At 38.0% G+C, this 14383-nt stretch overlaps 2 long non-coding RNA genes across 12 annotated transcripts in view; one reads left to right on the forward strand and one right to left on the reverse strand.

Moving 5' to 3' along the window:
* LOC140726751 (uncharacterized) overlaps positions 1-14383 on the reverse strand; it is a 178135-nt gene that overhangs the window by 157039 nt on the left and 6713 nt on the right. The window lies entirely within an intron of this gene.
* LOC140726752 (uncharacterized) overlaps positions 12275-14383 on the forward strand; it is a 73534-nt gene continuing 71425 nt past the window's right edge. The window contains exon 1 of the long non-coding RNA XR_012098721.1: positions 12275-12484. This is a non-coding gene — a long non-coding RNA (uncharacterized lncRNA). The remainder of the gene's footprint in view (positions 12485-14383) is intronic.

A 14383-nucleotide genomic window follows, 5' to 3' on the forward strand; every position in this document is an offset into this window, starting at 1 on the left:
CACCTCCAATGGGATTCTACCGCCAAGCACATCTTTCCCTTCCCCCCCCCCCCCACTTTCTGCTTTTCATAGGGATCGCTCCATACATAATTCCCTTGTCTATTCCTCCCTCCCCACTGATATACCTCCTGGCACTTATCCTTGCAAGCAGAACAAGTGCTACACCTTCTCCCTCACTAGACCCCAAACAGTCCTTCCAGGTGAGGTGACACTTCACCTGTGAGTCTGTTAGGTGACATACTGAGTCCGGTACTCCCATTGTGGCCTCCTGTATATCGGCAAGAGCTGATGGAGATTGGGAGACTGCTTCACCAAGCACCTACACTTCATCCTCCAGAAAAAGTGGGATCTCCCAGTGGCCACAAATTTTAATTCTTCTTCCCATTCCTATTCTGATATGTCTATCCACGGCCTCCTGTCGCAATGAGGCCACACTCAGGTTGGAGGAACAACACCTTATATTCCATCTGGGTAACCTCCAACCTGATGGCATGAACATTGGATTTCTCGAACTTCCAGTAATGCCCACAACCACACCTCCTCACCATTCCCCATCCTCCTTTCCCTCTCTCATCTAATCTGCTTGTCTGCCCATCTCTGGTGCTCTGCCCCCCTTTTTCTTTCTTCCAAAGCCTTCTGTCCTCTCCTATTAGGTTCCCCTTTCTCCAGCCCTGCCTCTGTTTCACCAATCAACTTCACAGCTCTTTACTTCATCCTTCCCCTTCCCGGTTTCACCTATCAGCTTGTGCTTCTCCCTCCCCTCCCCTACCTTTTAACTCTACTCCTCATCTTGACATTCCTGCTGATGGGTCTCAGCCAGAACTGTGGACTGCACTCTTTTCCATAGTTGCTGCCTGGCCTGGTCAGTTCCTCCAGCTTTTTCCTCCAGCTTGGATTTCCAGCATTTGCAGATTTTTTTTTGTTTTTTAAGTTCTTGAAGACTTAGTTTTTTGTAATTTATTCCATGGAAACCATTTGCTTCAGAATCTGTTCTCTTCCATTATAATTTTTTTCACTATATAATAATCGCTTCCACCCAATGTTAATTGTCATACTGTATCTCTATCAGTCATCACATTTATCATGCTCTGTGTGACTTTCCCATAATATTTTCTATACCAGACATTTTACCAGACTTTCTAATAGCAGCAGAGTAAATATGCAGGCTTCCCTCTTTCTCCCGTGTCCTCCTAACAAATACATAGTTCAGCTAGCACAACTGCTGCCTCTCAGCTCTACAGACCTGGAGTCAAACCTGACCGTTCATGCTGTCTGTATGGAGTCTGTACATTTTCCCTGGGGTTTCTCTGCATCCTCTAGCTTAATCCTACTTCCAAAAAATGGTATGCGTTGATAGGTTAATTTTCCCCAGTGTGGGAAAGTAGTATTACTTGTTCATTGTAATATGGGTGAAGAAAATGTGTTCTGGTAGAATTAGTGTAAAAATGGATACTTGACGGTGGGTGCAACGTAATGAGCAAAATTGGTTTGTTTCTGTGCTGTCCCTCTCTGTGACTCTGTGATTTCAGGACACCATTAGGATCCTTTGAGCTTGTCATCACTCTATGGACAGTGTTGATAAACCTGCTTTTTTATCTGTTGGTGTTCAGATCGCTTCTTCAAAACTCCCATGCTTCACTAGTTCACACTTTCACCAGTTAAGGTGTCCTTGAGCGGTGTCTAGGAATGATCATTATATATGGTCCACTGTGCTTTCCACATCACAATGAAATCCTTTTCTCACAAATTGACCATTTTCCTGGCTTTGGGTAATGAAGAGTTGTACCTTTGATGTTTTAAAATACAGAACACATGGAGGGGTAGCAAAAGAGCTTTCATAAAAATGGAAATACTATTTTAGGCATATAGCTCAATTCTCAGCTTTTTTTATGAAGGCTGGATATCTCCTGCCATTTCAAAAACTATTGGCTCACTTACTTGAAATCAGGAATAAATTGAAGAGAAAGGAAATGGGAAGATCAGGCTCTTTTGCTTTGAACTAAGACGTAGATAAGCTTCACTGCAAATCTTTTTGGATATTCTGACCAACTGACTTCTGCAGTTTCACATTACTCACTCCACTGACTGAGTTAAATTCTGTTCTTTTCAAATAGCTAAGTTTGGTGTTCCTCTGTGATTCATTGGATGATATCCTCACATATGTCACTTTTTCCAAATATAGAGCAGTAAGCTCAGCCTGCACATCAGATAGATACTCAAGGAGGCAGAGTAGACTGCAATGGTTAGTAGGCCTCAGGCAGCACATCCTGAGCTTCCATATCCATAATGCCTTGACAACCCTCAACAGCTCATTAGTTGCCAAAGGCTTATTAGTTATTTTGAAATGCCCCTGAAAGTCAGAGATCTAATTATTGTAGTCAGTAGATCTAATTATCTGTTTTGAAAACTATATAATTCAGACAAAATTAATAAAAAATGTAACAACATATAATTAAAAATATTATAATTACGTACAATAAGCCAAGGACTTTACTGATTCAACAGGGTTGGTGGAACCATTCAAATGAAAGGGTGCCGTTCAAATACCAGCCCTGTGTAGATTAATGCTGGAACCTCCCTTAAGTGTTCCATCACTGGACTCAATGCGTAGAAGTTATGGGTATACTGTTTTATTGTTCAAAAGTCTGAAGTGGCATATATTTGCAAGAAGGCAGAGAAAAGGCAGTGGAATATAAAGGATACAAATCTATGGGGAATGTAAAAATAGTGAGGCTCTGATGTACAGTACTTGTACAGTAATTTTCAAACACAGTAGTGAAAGTTGAGAAGGCAGCTTATAAAGCTAACTAGTGCCTGACCTTTATAAGTAAAGTGTACAAAGACAAAGAATGATGAGAAAATTTTATATATTGCTGGCTCAATCACAATTGGAGTATTGAACCAAATAAATATTGTAGTACAAGGACATGAAGAACATGCAAAGCATGAAGAGAGGTTCAAGGAAAGATTCCACGAAATAGAGAACAATGTTATAGGGACTGACTAGAGAAGCACTGAAAGTTGAAAGTTGAGGTGTTCAGAATAATGAGGATCCCCTTTGGTGAAAGGAATGAGAACAAATTTAAACAATAGCCTGAAGAACCAATGGCACACATTTCTGGATATATTGCCTGACAGAGCATATTTCATTCTTTTAAATCTCCATTCCTCAAATTGATAGCACACTTCAAGTTCCAGTATCTCCATTCTTCAATAACCCAGAAGAAATTCCTCTGAGATTTTTTATTCTGGTAACATATGCATCTCAGAGTTGATGAAACTGCATTAATGTGGTACATCCCAATGAATGATCACAAACCTGGAATCTGGAATGTTGATTCTTCTTTTTCTCTCTCTGCGGTTGCAACCTGGACTTCTGTATATTTCCATTGCTTCTGTTTCTATGTACTATTTGGGTTTCTGCTCTTTACTAATACCTTCCTGCTTGATGCTTGCATGGGACCATTTCAAATACTCCTGCTGCCAAAAATACAACTTACTTTTAGTTAGCTTTTCACCATCCTGTGAGAATTCCATTGAGATCCCTCATGGGTTCAAAAGGAGTAAACCTCAGAACTATTTTCAAATCTTGGACGGAAAAGCTGGAAGGTGATAGGCAGAGGTGACAAAGGGCTGAAATGATGGAATCTAAAAGCAAAGGATAGTGGAGAATGGAAGTAAGTGAGGGAGGTGGAGAGGGCAGATGGGAACAGTGGAAGAGGAGAACCAATGGGAAAACCATGTGTAGACCTGATGACCACTTCACTGACCATTTGTGTTCTGTCCACTAAGACTTTCTAGGTCTCCCATTTGCCAGCTATTGTTATTCTCCTCCCCCATTTCCACACTGATATGTCTGTCCCCACCCTCCTCCAATGTAGGACTGAAGCATAATGTAAACTAGAAGAACACACCTCATAGTCTGCCGTCATAGTATACAATCAAACAGTATAAGCTATTGGGAAATCACAATATGATTGGTTTGTTGAAAGGAAATAGTGATTGACAGAATTGTCAGAGTTTAGAAGACATAACTCTCCAGGTACTATACATAAGTGAGAATTAGTGGACATAATACACTTGGATTTTAGAGGATATAAGATTAGGAGTCTTGGTATTTGGGTAATATATTGATGCAGTATAGATTGATGATTGAGTAATGGACAGAGAAAGCCAATAACTATGGACAGATTATTTTTGGGATGATAAAATATAACAGGAGAAGACTCATAAGGATAGGTTTTAGACCTTACCTATTTACAAACTGAAGAAGGCCATGTTTAATTTTTTGAACAAGAGCTTAAAGGAAGTTATTTGGCCCCTTCTCCCATTTTCACCATACAATAAAATCAGAGCCAATCTTCAACAGCACTTTCCTACAAAATTCCTTCTTCTGAAACTCCCCTGATTCTCTTACCAAAGCCCCATTGATTTCTTGCATGTAGTCATCAAGTGAACTACCACAGTCCTCTTGAGAGAATTCCAAAGATCCACTACTTTCTAAACAGAGAAAATTCATTACAATTCTTCCAAAATTGCTGACTCCTTATTTTGCAGCTTTGATTCCCGGTTCCAATCACTCAAGACTAGAGAAACACCATCTCCACATCCACCCTGACAAGTCCCTTCAGAATCTTGAACAGTTGAGATCTACGTGCATTCCTCTAAATTCTATGTATAGGCCCAATTTGTTGAATATCGCCTCATACAACAAACCCTGCATCCCCAAGGTCATTTTCACTTTCCTTCCCTTTCTCAAGTATATCCTTCCTTAGGTGGATAAAACTCTAGATATGGTCTCACCAAGCAAGGCTCCTGTAAAAATGAAGTGATAGTTTTTAGTCATACTCAATAAAGAGAAATGGTGTCTTCACAGCTATTTGTTGAATTTGCATGTTAACTTTTACTAAATCGTGTGCAAGGACACACTTCCAACTGAACACCAAGAACCTCTGATATGGCACCTAAATAAAGGTGTTCTCAAATTTCAAACACACCACATTAAATTGTTCACCCTCATATATTCTATTAGTTACAGCTCAAAAATATTCTAACAGATTAGTCAAATATGATATTCATTTCACAAGTTCATGTTGCCACAGCCTAATCCGATTATACAATTTCCAAGTGCCATTTTACAACTTTTTAAGAATAGATTATAGCAATTTCCCATTACAGATGTTAGGCTTACTGCCACCACAGACATAACATCTGTATCACTTGAGTTCAGTTAAAGAGTTCAAATTCTCTCACGTAAGTTGGAAACTTAATTACCATATTCAATCAAGGTTTAAAACTAAAATGCTAAAATAACTTAACTATAAAATTATATTAAGAAAAGTTTTTAAATGAAAATAAATTCTCCTCCCATCACCTTACCCTGCAAAGGCCATTCGCTCTATGCCTAAAGGGATCAGTGCTAAAATCTCACAATGCTTTCAGGTAGGATCACACGTTAAAATAACTGGTAATGAAATCAGAGTAAGCTCACAGAAGACAAAGATGCCTCAAAAGGATGGACTATTTAAATGATTAGGATATTTTTGTTTTCTTTTTGCCCTCTAAAGAAAGGGTTTTGGCCTTCACTGCTTTAAACCCTCGTTCCACAGTTTATGCTAAAGTGTTTCCAGACCTGTTCAACACAGCTTATTTTGGTGCTGAAGACTGTTCCTAGGATCGCTGCTGCCTGTTATCACCCCTCTGCGGGCTGAGCAATTGCCATTTCCTATTGCAATGGATGAAGTTCTGGAGGTAACATCTTTCAGGCGGATGAGGATGTTCTGACCTGATTCCCACTCTCCAAGTTAAACATCAGGCTTGGGTGACACCTTAGTGCAGGGGTTCCCTACCTGGGGTCCACAGACTCTTCGATTAATGGCTAAGGCTCTGTGGTATAAAATAGGTTGGGAAAACCTGCCTTGGTGTACTGCATAGCTGAATGCTTCGAAGCAATGTTATCATTGTCACTCAAAGGCAATCTCTTGTATTTTCTGCTCAGAGAAAGACCTTGCTGTTTAATGAAAAGTAACACCACTCATTTAAGAATGGTGTCAGTGATTTTCACAGAGTATTACACACACCTTGCAGCCCACACCAGGACCAAACCAACTCCACAGAAAAATAAATTGCTTGTCAAACAGCAGGGAAGAATTTTTACCCACAGTGGCGTCAGTACATGGCTGGTCCTGAAATACATGACATACTGCACTCTGAGAAGGAAGCAAATTCAGCTGATAGGTTACACTTATATTTTTTAAATCACTTTTGCACTCGAAGGGAACAACAGCCATTGGGAATGGAGCAGAAGCCTGTAACCGAATCAACCTCTAATTCAATGTCAGTAAGACCAAGGAGCTGATTATAGACTTCAGAAGAAGGAAACCAGAGGTCCATGAGTCAGTCGTTATCAGAGGATCAGAGGTGGAGAGGGCTAGTGACTTTAAAGTCTTTGGTGTTATTATTTCAGAGGACCTGTCCTGGGTCCAGCATGTAATTGTAATTATGAAGAAAGCGCAGCAATGCCTCTAATTCCTTAAGAATTTGTGAAGATCTAGCATGATATCTAAAACTTTGATAAACTTCTATAGATGTGTAGTGGCGAGTATATTAACTGGTGGCAACGCAGCCTGGTATGGAAGCGCCAAAGCCCTTGAATGGAAAACCCTAGGAAAAGTCGTTGCTGCAGCTCCGTCCATCACGAGTAAAGCCCTCCCAGCCATTGAGCACATCTACATGAAACAGTATTGTTGAAGGAAAGCAGCTTCTTTAATCAGAGACCCCCACCACCCAGGACACGCTCTCTTCTAGCTGCAGCCATCAGGAAAAAGGTACAGGAACCTCAGGACTCAAACCACCATGTTCAGAAACAGTTATTGCTTCTCAAACAAGGCTCTTGAACCAAAGGGGATAACTTCAATTTCACTAGCCCCATCATTGAAATGTTCCCACAAACTATGGTTTCACTTTAAAAGACTCCTCATTCTCATTTATTGCTTATTTATTTATTAGTATTATTATTTCTTTCTTTTTGTATTTGCACAGTTTGTTGTCCTTTGCACACTGGTTGAATGCCCAGCTTGGTGTGGTATTTCATTGATTCTATTATGGTTATTATTCTGTTATGGATTTAATGAGTATGCCCACAAGAAAATTAATTGCAGGGCTGTATATAGTGACATATATGTACTTCAATAATAAGTTAGCTTTGAACTTTGAAATTTACTTTGAATGGTAGTGGGAGGAAAGAGGAGCAAGGTTGAAGCTTGGAAAACTCAATTGTCCATACTCCCCCTTCTGAAACACAACTATTCCACATAAAAATAAAATCATCCAGCTTAGCAGAAATATGTTGTTTCTGTACCTGCAGGATTTGAAATTAAAAGACAATCTTTTGTGTTTTTACATTTCAGTTCAGACCCTAACTGTCTGAAGCTGAGCCTTTACCCATCTTAGAGTCAGCAAAAATTAAGAGCAGGGAGGAAGGGCTAATAACTATGTTAACCCCACAACTCAACATTCAAATTGGACAAAGGGTGAGTTTAAAGTTATTCCATCACTTCTCAGACTTGCACCCACAGATACAAAAGGAAATCCAATCGAAGTATAGATGAGAAAGTAGCATCTAAATTCTAAAGGTGGTATTCTTAACCAAATTTTAGAACATAGTACAGCACAGTATAGGCCCTTCAGTCAATGATGTTGTGAGTCTTCTTTACCTGCTTCAAGATCAATCTAACCCTTATCTCCCACATACCCCACCAGTTTTCTTTCATCCATGTGCCTTTCTAAGTTCCTAATGTAACTGCTTCTACCACTACCCATGGCAGCACATTTAATGCATCTACCACTCTCTGTGTAAAAAACCTCCCTCTGAAATCGCCTCCATCGTCCAATCACCTTAGAATTGTGCCCTTTTGTATTAACCATTTCCACTCCTGGAAAAAGTTGCTGACTGTCAACTCCATCAGTGCCTATTATAATCTTTATCAACTCACCTCTTATTTCCTTCACTCCAAAGAGAAAAGCCTTAGCTTGCTCAAACTATCCTCATAAGACACACTTTATAATTCAGGCAGCATCCTGGAATATCTACTCTGCACCCACTCTAATCCTTCCACATCCTTCCTATAATGAGAGGACCAGAAATTAACACAACTCTCTAAGTGAGCTTTAGAGAGCTGGAACATTATCTCATGGCTCTTGATCTCAAGTCCTCAACTAATGAAGGCAAACACACCATTCACCTTTTTAACCATCAAACCAACTTGTGTGGCAACACTGAGGGATGAACATTGACCCAAGATCCCTCTATTCATACACACTGTTAAGAGGCCTGCTATTAGCCCTGTATTCTGCCTTCAGGTTCGATCTTCTAAATTGTATCACTTCATACTGTTCTGGATTGGACTCTATCTGCTACTTCTCAGCCCAGCTTTGCATCCTATCAATGGCAACCTTCTGTAGTATCCACAACACCACCAACCTTCACATCATCTGCATACTTACTAATCCACCTTCCACTTCCTCATCCAAGTCATTCATAACAATCATAAAGAGCAGGGGTCCCAAAACAGAACCCTGTAGAACATCAGGGTCACCAACCTTTTGAATAACACAGAAAGCTATAATGCACAAGAACATTGTTAAAAACAAACTATGAACATACACATTGTATTGAGTCATAGCTGAGATACACAAAAATTGAATGAAGTACAAAACTATTTGAATCTATCTACATTGCAATGAAAGAAAAGATTCATGTATGATGCTACTGCTACCTAAATGCTTTATCTAAAATCTGAACACACATTAAGAAATATACAGGACAAAATACATTATTATGATATCATGCCCGTGTGCACACACACACACACACACACACACACACACACACACACACACACACACACACACACACACACACACACACACACACACACACACACACACACACAATGACCAATGTGAAATGTATAATTAGCATAAAGTGATTATTAAATGAGTTAGATTCACTACTGGAATCTTAGTGCGTAATTTAGCATTTCCATGATTCAGAGAGTTTATTTTTTAAAGGTATATGTTATTACTCACATCTCACATGTATATCGATACTTCCATACTTAAACAAGCTCATCTGCTTGGAATTGAAGGAAAAATGCAGAGCAAAAGTAAGAGAGCAGTTGTGCCTTTTTCTCAGTAAACATGCACGTAGCAAATTACTCCAGTATCACGCTACAGTATCTCTTCACCTATACTTCCTCAATTATTTGTGCAACATAACTTACTATCATAGCTCCTCAATGGCATGTTTAACAATTAGAAATACAATTTTTGGTGCATAAGTCCAGTTCTGATCACTGTAACTTAAAACCCAAATATTACAATTACCGTTTTGTTATTTTTAGCATATTTTTTGTTTTAATTGTTTTGTAAATTTTACCTAATGAGACCTGGAAAGTACTTTCGATACATCTGATTGTTTCATTTATGGCATCTCAATCTGGGAAAAGAAAACTGTCAACAATTAGACATTCTTATTTGCATTATGCTAATATAAATAAGCAAGAGTTTGATGGATTCAGTTTTGTTTAATTTTTGTAACATTTATAGTATAATGAGGGACCTAAAGAAAGTTGATTGTTCACATATTCCTTGGGATATCCTGTCTTTTTGCTAACATCAATTTATTTTACATCAGAATCTTCTGATCATTTTCAAAAGGTTTCTGCATAGTTGGCATTAGCAAGAGAGCATAATGGAACAATAATTGTAGAGATTATCCCAAACAAATTCTGGGCAAATGAATGTATGTGTAGCTTCCTTCTTATGCATATGCACAGAAAAAGTCAGTCTGGGAAAATAAAATATATTCTAAGGAGATAAAATGAAGAGGCTCTGATACAATTATAGCAATGCTCTATCTAGACCTCCAGCAGTATAAGAAAGGCTAACAGCATTTACAAGCCATACTTTCATGCACTATGTATTCCAGGATGGAAAATACCAATAAAGAAAATATAAGACTGGATGCACATATTTTACTCTCTCATTGGTTTATAATAAGAAACCTGCCTCTCGCAAGCACATACATCCCCATCATAGTCGCAAATACTAACTGGTGGCAGTAAATGAAACACAGAACTAGAGTGACTCGTATAGAGTATGTGCCAACAGCATTAACACACAAGAAATGCTCCTATGCAGGAATGCTAATAACCAATATTATGTCATTACACAGCTATATGTTAGCTTGTGACAAGCATGCACACAAATGTCAGTAGTAACACATACAATATTTTTAAATTGCTTTTTTTCTCCTTATTATTGTGAATCAGTACCTCTGAATTTTTATCTGGGATCTTACATTAAAAAGTGCCTTGAGACCTGGCAGGCTGGGACAAATTCCTGAATGTCATGTATACCGTAGTTCACATAATAAGAAGGCACAGCTTTAAACACAACAGTTTAAAAAATATGTGCATACAAAAAAAGAAGCAATTGGGCTCACTGTCTGTCTGATTCTCCTTGACTTCTGTCATTCCTTATATTGATTTATATTTATAACTAAAGCATGCAAATTAAATATAATGGTTTTAGAAGATAATTGGGGGGAAAAAATTAAAGGTTTATATCCAAGCAGTGCGATTGATAAAAATTCCATTCTGGGAAGTTTACATACTAACAGTCTAATACTCACTTTTAATATCAATATAATTTAAATACATCATTCATACATAAAGTCAGAATGCAAGAATATGATATTAGCCAACTGATTTTACCTATCTTCAATAAGCATACCACCCCTGCTTTTGGAAAATTCACTCAGTCTGATGTATTGAATGCGTTGGGTGCAGGGGAGTGTTTAAGTGCAAGCATATTGCCACGTGAGTGTGTTACCTAAGTGTCTCTATGTAAAATATATCTCACACTGTGCATTGCTCAAATTATTCTTGTACTAGAAATGTGTTTTTTTACATCTGTGTGTGTGTCATTGTCTAATCACATTTGCGTGTGTTAAAAAAAATCTGAGTGAGTTTGGAAGAACTATTAGCCTATGGAGCAAAAAAAGTGTGGGCAATTTGTAGTTTAACAGTATTGTTTCATATGATTATTTTTAGTTGTGAGAGAAATTGTATTTATATTGGACTTTATGTATAGTGTCTCTATGTCATTATATCTTCCATGAATATATCTGGTAAGTATAGGAAGAGTATCTCTGTGCATTTCCTTATATGCATTTGACTGCATTCATATGTACTGTGTTGTGTATGAAAATATTAATATAAGTGTATTCTTGATGAATACAAAATGAAAAAAAACACATTTATCTAGGAACATGCATCAAGCAATGTATATTTCTTGCTGTTGCAGAGGATATGTAGGAGAGTGTGTTTGTGATTGGATATAGAAATAATTAATAATAGATCATTTAATAGGAGCACCATTTTGATTAGGATTCTTGGAGACCAACATTCAATATAACTAGACTTTTTTATAAAGATCTGCATGTACACAGTTGAGGGTTTCTCTGTGTAATCATGTTCTTGCATGTGCAGATCCTTACATAAACATCATTTACATTTCAAAATATCAGAGTAATTTTACATATTTGTTGCTACTTTAACAATGGCATACAGATATTTTAAAAAAGCAAATTACAAATCTGCTCCCAGGACAAAGATTTTCAATTTAACAAACACTGGAATCTTTTTTCATGAACATTGGTCTTCTAAAATAAAATTTAAAGAATAACAGCAAATAAAAACAGCTTGTGAGTAGATCAATGATCTATGTGCATGTGAATCAGTGCATTTCCATGTGCATTGGTATAGCCTGAACTTTGAGATATAGTGCTTTTTCTAAGACCATGACACATAATAGTTACTGCATTTCTAATGAGGTTTTGTGTGGGAGTTAATAATATCTTTACCTGCAACAGAAATCTGAATGTATATGTATCAAATTAATTTTGTATGCAGATGAAAAAGTACATTTCTGTTATATGGATGCTTTACGATTACTGTAATACATGTAAGTGTAAGGAGCATGCCAATTACTTTACAAACATTAAATAGATTTTTGAAGATTATTAATGCACATGTTGCAGGATGATCTTGCATGAATTTGAAAGTGTTGTTTGCTAAATGTAAATGTGGTACATTTGCATGAAAAAATGATATTTCTTGATTATTCTATGTATCAATTTTGTTTGTGCAATTGAGTGTTCGGATCTAATGGATATATTTTCTTCTATTTATTTTATTTGGAGATGCAGCACCTTAACAGGCCCGTCCGGTCCACTGAGACCATGCCATCCAATTACACCCATGTGACTTACTAACCTTTAACATGCAGGAGGAAACCAGAGCAGCCAGAGGAAATCCACATGGGCATGGAGAGAATGTACAAACTCCGCACAGACAGCAGTGAGAACCGAACCCTGGTGGCTGTCACTGCATCGGCATTATGCTAACCACTACCCTATGTACGTATTTGCTCATTTTGTGTGGATACCAAAATCTGTTGTTGTGGATAGCTGTTAGTGACTGGAGAATTTGTACCTGTAATGTAAGCACTAGCCATTGCATGTATATTGTTATAAATATGTACATATGTCTGTTAATGCTTAATCATGACTTATTTTGATAGATGTATGTATTATCACCGTCAGAAATGTTAATGTGTTTATGTTTAGAATGCATATACATATTTGAACCAAGCTGTATATTTTATATGTTCATTCTTGTGAAATTAAGGATGTGTTTGAGTCCTGCATTTATTTCACATCCCTGGAAACTGAACAGCTTCTGAGCCACTTCAGAGGACAGGCAAGAGTCAATTACTTTGGCATCAGATGGTGGTCAGACAAAGTAAGAACATTTTCCCTCCCTAAAATCAACAGTGAATTGATTTGAGTCATGGTCGCCTTTAGTCATACTTGCTCTTTATTAATAAACTTTTAAAATATGTCAAATTCTCATACTGGTATGAAGAGATCTGGATACACTTCTGCATATTTGTAGACCAATAATTAAACCGCCCAGATATGTCCCCTTCCAGTTATAAAAACAGGTGAATTCAGACTTCATAAATCTATTGTCTATCAATATTCTGGTAGGTGTTTATCTGCCCGCTGATTGATTCCCACTTTAACATCCAGAACCAACTTCTATATTCACTCCCTATTGCCAGCCATGTCTCTGGTCCTCAGCCATTTCATACAAACTCCTATGACCCTCTACCTTTAATGTACAATTGTATACAAATTCTGCTCATAACACCATACCATCCAAATAAAAATGCTAACTTTGCTACCTGCATTTGATTTCTAGGATGTCTTGCATCAGCTTTTTGCATCAACCCTTGGAAGTGCAACTCACTGCATCCGTCATTGTTTAAAGAAGCTCTAACTCTGTGGCTCTTTATCTCCTTCAGAGTTTTCCATATGCTAGGGCATGAAACTTTCAAAACCCAGATTTAGTCAAAACTACTCTCTGCCCTTTAGTCCTATTTGCTTTCAAAACTTGCTGGTGCCTTATCCCCAGATCTTTGATTTTTTTAAAGAATTGTTTCGTTTTAAGAATAAATCTCCCAGGTTTCACTAATTGGCCTTGCAGAAAGCCACCTAACTGAAAGGTAAACGCTATCCTTCTGCTTTCTTTTTCTCAAACTAATGCTGCCTGGCCTGCTGAGTTTTTTTTTATATAACTTGCTGGTTGTACTTCAAATTTCCATTCATCTATGGTATTGTCTTTGTTTCTCTTTCTGACAATATCTACTACTTTTGCATGTGATTCATTCTTCCACTGCAGCACCAACTGTATTTTTTTGTTCGAGGCCGAAATTCAAACACTCCTGCTTTCTAATTTTCTCGTTCTTTTGAAGTACAAATGCTCTTATCCTGGCTGCTATTTAATTCGGCTCCTTTCTATTTCGACCGTGGAATCCGCCTCCCGTTTCGGCGAGGCGCTGATTTATTTTAAATACCACATACTCAGAACCGATATTTCCCCCAAGAGAGGCAACGAGGAAGGGAATCTCTCCGATGTTACAGGCGATGTTCTATTGGTCCAGGTTACAGTTGCATTCGTTTAATTTTGAGGCAGCTCCCCGTAGATTTTTCTGTAGATTTGTACAGTTGGATTCAGGGGCTGTGAGCAGCCTGCATGTTTTTGTAACGTAATCAGGATAGTCTGACCTTTACTGCAGCGACTTAGATATTCCGCAGCGTTTGGAAGCGTTTATCTCGCTCTGCATCACAATAATTGCGACTCAGTACGCTCTCTGCCTTGTCTCTGCTGGAAGGCTCCATTATTCTGTCACCGTGGCTGATGTTCGGCAGCTACCGCTCACAGTACTTGTGTTTGAAATCGTTGGATGCTGG

The sequence above is a fragment of the Hemitrygon akajei genome, chromosome 4 (assembly GCF_048418815.1).
Source record: "Hemitrygon akajei chromosome 4, sHemAka1.3, whole genome shotgun sequence".
NCBI classification, from domain to species: domain Eukaryota; kingdom Metazoa; phylum Chordata; class Chondrichthyes; order Myliobatiformes; family Dasyatidae; genus Hemitrygon; species Hemitrygon akajei.